Raw genomic sequence first — 9,734 nt, 5'->3', positions numbered from 1 at the left:
AAGCGAAGACAAGGAGCAACGGGAAGATGACTAAATGAAGAATGGTGAATCTGAGGAACATACTGATGAGGAAATTCGCATTAATGACAGTCCTCAGCCCTTCATTCCTCATGAAGAAACTGCACAAGGATCAGCTACATCAGCAGATGAATCTGGCTCCTCCACCAAGCAAGCTCCTCAAGCTGAGGAAGAACAACGTGAAAATCCTCAGCCTAAAGAAAGTCATAGTCCTGAGCAAAATCCTCAACCCGAGGATCAGGCTGACCCAACTCCTCCTCCTGAGCAAAACCCTCAAGGTGAGGTTCAGGATGAACCAATTCCTCCTCCAGAGCAAAACCCTCAACAGGAAGCTCCGGTTGACGACATTCCTCAACCAGAGCATGCCCCTCAGCCTGAAGCACAAGCTGATGAAAATCCTCACCCCGAGGACCAAGCTGCGGACAATGCACCAGATCCAGAAAATGCCTTTGTCGTCCTCAACCCAGAATCTGCAATAGTTGTTTCTCCTCAAGTCAAGCCGCAAAATCTTCAGCCAATGTAGGGTCAGCCGTTCTCCAAGCGTCCAAAGTTTCAAAAGGAGTCCTTTTTGAAGAACGCATGTTCTTCATCGAAGAAAATCCCTATGACAAGCCTCGCATCAGGCATCTGAAGTTTTGGACAAGGACATAGCCAACTACTATGCCTCTTTGTTGTGTGGAAGAAACAAGATTTTCCAGCACAAGTACATTCCTCACGTTGAGCTTGAAGAAATTCCATGCTTTGCTCCAGTCCTCAACGTCCTTTTTGAAGCTGGACTCCTCCCAATGTGCTCGGATATTTGTGATTGGAATAGTGAGCTCATTCTTCAATTCTACGCAACTCTTCACATCTCAGGAGATCCAACAGACATCAACACATGGGTGCTGGATTGGATGACGCAAACCACACACTTCAAGGCTCCTGCCAATGAGCTGTTGTGTGAACTACCAGTATCAATTCCCTTAGAGCAGGCAGTAAAGCTATATGATGAACGTGAGCTGGCTAACAAGTTGATGGATGTCCTCATGAAGCCTTTGGCTAAGGGGCAACCACCAAGAACAACCTTCCTGGTCCATGAGCTAAAATATGAACCTAGGACGGTTTACAGAATCCTCTGCAGCGTACTTGCCCCAATCAAGGGGCATGATGATGAAGAAGACGTCGTAGGCATCATGAAGAATATCCTCTTCAACATCACACATGGCATTCCCATCAACATTCATGATTTATTCTTGAGGACTTTGGTCGAGAATGCTATGGCTCCTTTTGACCACAAGATATATGCTCCATGGATCATGCGATTCATCAGACGCAGGTCAGGCATCAACTATCACGCTGATTTCAACAACCATATCGGTTATATGCCTCCTCTAAGGGTCAACAAGAAGACTATCGAGCCTGTTGAAGGAAAAGGCAAGTCTGTCATTGATGAAGGCAGTCGGCCCCTTGATGGCCAGTTCAGAGAGCCCGGAGCTTATTCTTTATGGGATGACACTAAAAACCCATCCTCCAAGTCCTGTTGCTCCTAGGGTGCTAAATACCAGAGAGCTTCTTCTCAGTCTTCACCAGAAGGTGGATCGGAAACACAAGTGGATCAAACGCCAGTTCGGCGCCTTTGTGAAAACCCTCAATGAAACGCAGAATGCTGTGAAGCTTAACCATCATTATCTTCATGAGGTTTTTGATCGCGCCTGGGCCACACTGGCTCATTTGAAGAATCCAAAAGAACTTGAAGAATTGGAGTTTGTGCGGGACTTCGACTGGTCGTGGCCACCAAAGAAGAAATTCAGGCCAATCCCAGTTCCAGACATTGAGGACAGTTCGTTTTCTTCATTCCGCACTACTGAATCACATGAAGACCAACAAGAGACTACCATGGGTCCAAGGAGGAAGTCTTCTCCCAAGAATCCTCACGCGTCTTCCTCAACTGGCAAGAAGTGAAAGTCTTCACGGACGTTAGTCCTCAGTTTGTCCCTTTTTGTCACTTGATGACAAAGGGGGAGAAAATTGAGAGTTTGTGTTCATGCGGGATATTTTGGGGGTTTATAAACTTTATTTAAGTTACAAACTCTTACATCTTCTGAAGTGTTTTATGTAATGAGTTGTAACTTAAGCCCAATGGTACTGTGACGCTTTTGAACGTTTTTTTTCGCATGCTTATTCCTCAAAATTTTAATGCACGCATGCTAGAATTCGTCAGATACCATTTGTCATCATGAATCCTCAATTTCTTCATACTATATGTCGTATGTATGCATGATTTACAAGACTCAGGGGGAGATCTCCATGATATAAATCATCAATGTGCATTTGCTATGAAAAGCAACATCCCCAAGATATGCACATCTTAAGAGGGAGTCTGTCTAAAACTTGATTTCAAATTCCTCAAATGAGTATTTACACTTCATATTTTTTATCCCTGTTGAAGACTTAACCTAATTGTCATCAACCACCAAAAAGGGGGAGAATGTAAGTGCATCTAGTGCCCCTTAGTGATTTTGGTGGTTTGAAGACATATAGGTTAAGTATATAATGTGTTCTTGAGTGTACACAGGATCTATAAGTCGCTGAGGAGTTTGAAATATTCGATGAATATCGACCCCTAAAAATGTATATCTTTGGATGAAGAAATTGGTCTGAAACTGAAGAACTGAATCGCGAAGAATTTTTGACGAAATTGATATTCCTCATGAAGATATTGAAATTAAGGAAATCGGTGTGTCCTGAAGAAAATCAATCTGAAGACTTTGAAGCATGAAGATTTATCCTTTCTCTTTTATTTTCTACACACTTTAGTAATTGGAACACCGTACTGTTAAAGGGGGTCGAGGTAACACCTTGGAATGAATTTCCTCATGAAGCTCAACCCAAGCCTAATCCTACCAAAAGCCTCAAGTGAGGAATATAGAGACATGAGGACTCTCACAGTTGAGGGTCCCGACCGTTATCGATAGTCACGCCACATTATTGGTCTTATCCACACCAACAGTCATATTATTTAAGGGCATTAATGTAAAATCATGTCGGGATGCTCCCAGGCTATAAATAGCCGCCCCCCCACAACCATTAGCTAGTTGGCTGCTCAGTTAGAAACTGACACTTGTCATAAGAGCAACCCAAATTCCTCAAAGTCTTTGAGAGTAATTCATCAGTGAGGAAATACCCCAAACACCAAACCACAAACCAAACACCAAGTGATTGAGCATCACTGAAGAAGTTGTTCATGTGTGGGACTGAAGCCTTTTACCTTTGAGGACTGTGCATCCTCCAGACGGTTAGGCGTCATGGTCTAGAGCAATCCAGCAGTTAACTGTGGATCGCGAGGTGACCAAGTTTGTGAGGGTTTGGAAGTCTACCCTGAAGACTTACCATGGGCGTTTGGCGAGGACTGTGTGTTGTTAGCCCAAGGAGAAGACGGTAGGGACTGTGTGTCCCGGGACTGTGTGTCCTTATGTTTCAACACCAAGCCGCTCCAAACCAGATGTACAACTGTCACAACAGTTGGAACTGGCTCATCAACCATTGTCTTCAATATGAAACGAGTTCTATTTCCTCAACTCTTTATATTCCTCTGATTGTGTGTTGATCATTTTCACTGTCACTGTTTGAAGAATTTGCTGAAGACTTTCTATGAAATTCCTCAAACCCAAATTCTTCACGCAACTTAATCCTCATATGTTTTTTGCGTGCCTACATACTGTGCAAACTGTTTTCATATTCTTCATCCTGAAAACTGTTGTAGTGATACTTTGCACTCCTGATCCTGTGTTGTTTCCTCTGTAAGTTAGTCATCAGTGAGGAATTTCCTCAGTGATGAAATTCTAAAAATCTCCTATTCACCCCCCCTCTAGTCGATATAATGCACTTTCACTATGAATACGCATTTCTCCGCTTTGGGGTCGAGCTTTTCTGGTTGAAGTTTCTTAACATAAGCATCGCAGCCCCAAACTTTTAGAAACGACAGCTTAGGTTTCTTGGCAAACCATAATTCATACGGTGTCATCTCAGCGGATTTAGGCGGTGCCCTATTTAAAGTGAATGCTGCAGTTTCCAATGCGTATCCCCAAAATGGTAGCGGTAAGTCGGTAAGAGACATCATAGATCGTACCATATCTAATTAAAGTGAGGTGTGATTACGACGTTCAGAAACTCCGTTACTTTGCGGTGTGCCAGGCAGCGTCACTTGTGAAACAATTCCACATTTCCTTAGGTGTGGGCCAAACTCGTGACTCAAATATTCTCCTCCATGAACTTCCTTGAACCTCACGTTAGATCGTAGACACTTTATTTTCTCGTCACGTTGATTCTCAACCTCACTCTAAAATTCCTTGAACTTTTCAAATGTTTCAGACTTGTGCTTCATGAAGTAGATATATCGGTACCTACTCAAATAATCGGTGAGAGTGAGAACATAACGATAGCCACCGCGAGCCTCAACGTTCATTGGACCACACACATCAGTATGTATTATTTCCAATAAGTCGGTTGCTCTCTCCATCATTCCTAAGAATGGAGTCTTAGTCATCTTGCCCATGAGGCACAGTTCGCACGTGTCAAATGATTCAAAGTCAAGAGACTCTATCAGTCCATAAGTATGGAGTTTATTCGTGCGCTTGATACCCATATGACCAAGGCGGCAGTGCCACAAGTTTGTGGGACTATCATTATCAACCTTACATCTTTTGGTATTCACACTATGAATATGTGTAACATCATGATCGAGATTCATCAAGAATAAACCATTCACCAGCGGAGCATGACCATCACTCATATAAATAGAACAACCATTATTCTCTGACTTAAATGAGTATCCGTCTCGCATTAAGAAATACGCTGATGTAATGTTCATGCCCAAAGCTGGTACTAAATAACAATTATTAAGGTTTAAAACTAATCCCGAAGGTGTTTGTAGAGACAGCGTGTCGACGGCGATCACATGGACCTTGGAGCCATTCCCGACGCGCATCGTCACCTCGTCCTTGGTCAGCCTCCGTTTATTCCGCAGTTCCTGCTTTGAGTTGCAAATGTGAGCAAAAACACCGATATCAAATACCCAGGAGCTACTACGAGCGCTGGTAAGGTACATATCAATAACATGTATATCACATATACCTTTGACGTTGTCGGCCTTCTTATCCGCTAAGTATTTGGGGCAGTTCCGCTTCCAGTGACCGTTTCGCTTGCAATAGAAGCACTCAGTGTCAGGCTTGGGTCCATTCTTTTTCTTCTTCCCGACAGCTGCCTTACCGGTCGCGGCAACGGCTTTGTCGTCTTTCTTGAAGTTCTTGTTACCCTTGCCCTTCTTGAAACTGGTGGTCTTGTTGGCCATCAAGACTTGATGCTCTTTCTTGATTTCTACTTCTACAGATTTCAGCATTGAGTACAACTCGGGAATAGTCTTCTCCATCCCTTGCATGTTGTAGTTCAGCACAAAACCCTTGTAGCTTGGTGGGAGAGACTGGAGGATTCTATCAATTACAGCGTCATCCGGAAGTTCGACTCCAAGCTGAGTGAGACGACCGTGCAACCCAGACATTCTGAGTGTATGCTCACTAATAGAACTGTTCTCCTCCATCTTATAGCTAAAGAACTTGTCGGAGACTTCATATCTCCCAACCCGGGCATGAGCTTGAAAAACTAGCTTCATCTCCTGGAACATCTCATATGTTCTGTGTTGCTCAAAACGCCTTTGGAGCCCCGTTTCTAAACTGTATAGCATGTCGAGTAGTCATCACTCCGCGTCTGCCAGACGTTCTGAACATCTTGGGCTGCCGCGGGAACAGGAGGGTCACTAAGCGGCACATCAAGGACATACGCCTTCTTGGATGCCATGAGGATAAGCTTCAAGTTGCGGACCCAGTCCGCATAGTTGCTACCATCATCTTTCAGCTTGTTTTTCTCTAGGAACACGTTGAAATTGAGGTTGACCGCTGCATTGGCCATTGGATCTACAATATTTGTAAAGACAACTTTTAGACTAAGTTCATGATAATTAAGTTCATCTAATCAAATTATGTATGAAACTCCCACTTAAATCGACATCCCTCTAGTCATCTAAGTGTTGCATGATCCATGTCGACTAACCCATGTCCGATCATCATGTTAGATGGACTAGTCTTCGATGGTGAGCATCTTCATGCTGATCGTATTCAACCATACGACTCATGTTCGACCTTTTGGTCTCTCATATTCGAGGCCATGTCTGTACATGCTAGTCTCGTCGAGTCAACCTAAGTGTTTCGCGTGTGTAAATCTGGCTTACACCCGTTGTATGCGAACATTAGAATCTGTCACACCCGATCATCACGTGTTGCTTCGAGACAACGGTCCTTTGCAACGGTGCATGCTTAGGGGAATACATTCTCGAAATTTTATGAGGGATCATCTCATTATGCTACCGTCGTTCTAAGCAATAAGATGAAAAACATGATAAACATCACATGCAATCATATACTGACATGATATGGCCATTATCATCTTTGCTCCTTCGATATCCATCTTTGGGCATCGCATGATCATCATCGTCACTGGCTTGACACCATGATCTCCATCATCAAGTCTCCGTGAAGTTGTCACACCAACTACTACTACTACTACAGCTAACCATTAGCAATGAAGTAAAAGTAGTAAACACATGGCGTTGCATCTCATACAATAAATTAAGACAACTCCTATGGCTCCTGCCGGTTGTCATACTCATCGTCATGCAAATCGTGAATCCTATTACAAGAACATGATCATCTCATACATCACACATGTAACATAACATCCTTTGGCCATATCACATCACATGTCAAACCCTGCAAAAACAAGTTAGACGTCCTCTAATTGTTGTTGCAAGTTTTACGTGGCTGATTTGGGTTTCTAGCAAGAACGCCTTCTTACCTACGTGAAAGCCACAACGTTGATATGCCAAAGCTATTTACCTTTCATAAGGACCCTTTTCGTCAAATCCAATCCGACTAGAGTGGGAGAGACAGACACTCGCTAGCCACCTTATGCACCATATGCATGTTAGCCGGTGGAACCTGTCTCACGTAAGCGTACGTGTAAGGTCGGTCCGAGCCGCTTCATCCCATAATACCGATGGAAAAGAACAAGACTAGTAACGGCAAGTGATTTACAAAATCAACGCCCACAACCTTTTGTGTTCTACTCGTGCAAAGAATCTACGCATAGAAAACCTGGCTTGGATGCCACTGTTGGGTAACGTAGCAAAATTCAAAAAATTTCCTATGCCATATTCAGATCTTCCTATGGAGAAACCAGCAAGGAGAGAGGGGTGAGAGCATCTTCATACCTTTGAAGATCGCTAAGCGGAAGCGTTGCTAGAAGACGGTTGATGGAGTCGTACTTGTTGCAATTCAGATCGCGTTGTGATTCCGATCTAATGCCGAACCACGACACCTCCGCGTTCAACACACGTGCAGCCCCGTCGCGTCTCCCGCACCTTGATCCAGCAAGGAGGACGGAGAGGTGGGGGAAGAGCTCCGGCAGCACGACGGCGTAGTGGTGCTGGAGCGAGGAGGTCTCCCGATAGGGCTTCGCCAAGCACCGTGCGAGAGGAGGAAGAAGAGAGGGAGAAATTGCCGTGTGTCCAATGGGCAAAGCCCCCACTATATATATAAGGGAAAGGGGAGGGTGACGCACCCCTAGATGGCGCCAGGAGGTGGCGGCCGGGAGGGGAGGAGGGGGTGGCGCACCGCTTGGTGGGCCTAAGGCCCACCTGACTTAGGGTTTCCCCACTTCCCTCTCTTGGGTGCCTTGGGATGGGTGTGTGGGGGGGGTGCACCAGCCCACCCAAGGGCTCGTTCCCTCTCACACTTGGCCCGTGTAGCCTCCCGGGGCCGGTGGCCCCTTCTGGTGGGCCTTCGGAACCATTCCAGTGGTCCCGGCACGTTGCCGGTGGTGCCCAAAACATTTCCGGCGTCCAAACCCATCCATCCTATAAATCAATCTTTACCTCCGGACCATTCCGGAGGTCCTCAGGACTCCGAACAAGCTTGTGTAACCTCGTATAACAATTCCCTATAACCCTAGCGTCATCGAACCTTAAGTGTGTAGACCCTACGGGTTCATGAGGCATGCAAACATGACCGAGACACCTCTCCGGCTAATAACCATCAACGGGGTCTTGATACCCTTGGTGGCTCCCACATGTTCCACGATGATCTCATCGGATGAACCACGATGTCAAGGATTCAATCAATCCCGTATACAATTCCCTTTGTCTTTCGGTATAGAACTTGCCCGAGATTCGCTCGTCGGTATCCATATACCTTGTTCAATCTCGTTACCGGTAAGTCTCTTTACTCGTTCCGTAGCACATGATCCCGTGACTAACTCCTTAGTCAGATTGAGCTCATTATGATGATGTTCTACCGAGTGGGCCCAGAGATACCTCTCCGTCACACGGAGTGACAAATCCCGATCTCGATTCGTGACAACCCAACACACACTTTCGGAGATACCCATAGTCCACCTTTACTGTTTCCTGTTAATAAAATTATAGCATGAACAATAGACGATTATCATGAACAAGGAAAAATGATAATAACCATTTTATTATTGCCTCTAGGGCATATTTCGAAACAGCTTTTTCACCCTAAAAACTAAAATGGTATGGTACTTTTTCTTCAAATCGAGACTGTGTGGGTGTCCACTGATGTTCACGTTACATGCTAAATCATGCTTTCCTTGGAAAAACCAAGGAGAACCCCTATCTCAGTCTCCTTTCTCTTTTCGGGAGCATATCTAAAAAAGATGGAGTTACCTGGAGATGAGATTGATTTCGACGGATATGAAGGATAAAAATATGCTATTTTCTGCTATTCCATCTATTTGTACATCAAGTCCGAAGATCTCAATCTATAATGAAGAAATGATAGTAGCTCGTTGTTTTATAGGCTTTTGCAACAACATCTATACGGGAGAATCGAGTCTATTCAGGAACAATAGCAGCAATTCTTCAATCCTAACAAAGTAATTCTGGAGGAATCCAATGAAAACAACGATTACTTAGGATGAACTTGCGAATTTGCAGCATCGTAGTAGAATCATTACCAATGGCACGTTGTGCGCCTAAGTGCGAAAAGACAGTGCAACCTTTGTTATGCCGAAACCTAAATGTAAAGTCAGAAACACTTCTAAATGCGACTTCTTCCCACCACATCCGTCTTCAGGACGATATAGTCACAGGTTTTCACTTTTGAGTGAGTGAAATATTTGTATCCTGGTCTACGTTCCAAGCTTCTACCATAGACCTAACTCAAGAAGGCTTGATAGTCCTCAGCATGGAGAGGGTGGGAGGGTTCTATTTAGGAAGAATAAGAAGAATCTCATTCATGTGTTGATGCTAACAAAAGAGCGGATCCAATACACATAAGCCTTTTTATCTGGAAATTCCTAATGTAAATGATGTATTTGGGATGTCATGCCCCACAAGTTAGTTTCCCAAGAACTCCCTAGGAGGACAGTCTACCACAAGATAGAGTTTGAGCCTGGGTCAAAGCCCCAACCCCTCCATTTTAGGTTTTTATGAGGAAAGAATTTCGGGAAGTCATATCGACCAGATAAGCCTCTGACGGCTCCATATTGATTTTTCCCGAGTTTTCTTTGAGAAGCAGCGGGAGCCATTTTGCATTGGAACTCGGTATCAACAGAGTCATCTCCTGAGAAAGACTTCTTCCTTATTTAGACAAGATTACAGAGAACAT

The 9,734-nt window shown here is 44.4% G+C and overlaps 1 pseudogene; it reads left to right on the top strand.

Moving 5' to 3' along the window:
* The first annotated feature begins 8,784 nt into the window (after positions 1–8,784).
* Positions 8,785–9,371, top strand: LOC123441675 (annotated as a pseudogene).
* The last annotated feature ends 363 nt before the right edge of the window (positions 9,372–9,734 follow it).

Source organism: Hordeum vulgare, chromosome 3H (assembly GCF_904849725.1).
Source record: "Hordeum vulgare subsp. vulgare chromosome 3H, MorexV3_pseudomolecules_assembly, whole genome shotgun sequence".
In the NCBI taxonomy this organism is placed as follows: Eukaryota; Viridiplantae; Streptophyta; class Magnoliopsida; order Poales; family Poaceae; genus Hordeum; species Hordeum vulgare.
Note: the sequence above shows the minus strand (reverse complement) of the source record. Positions and strands in the feature narration are given on the sequence as shown.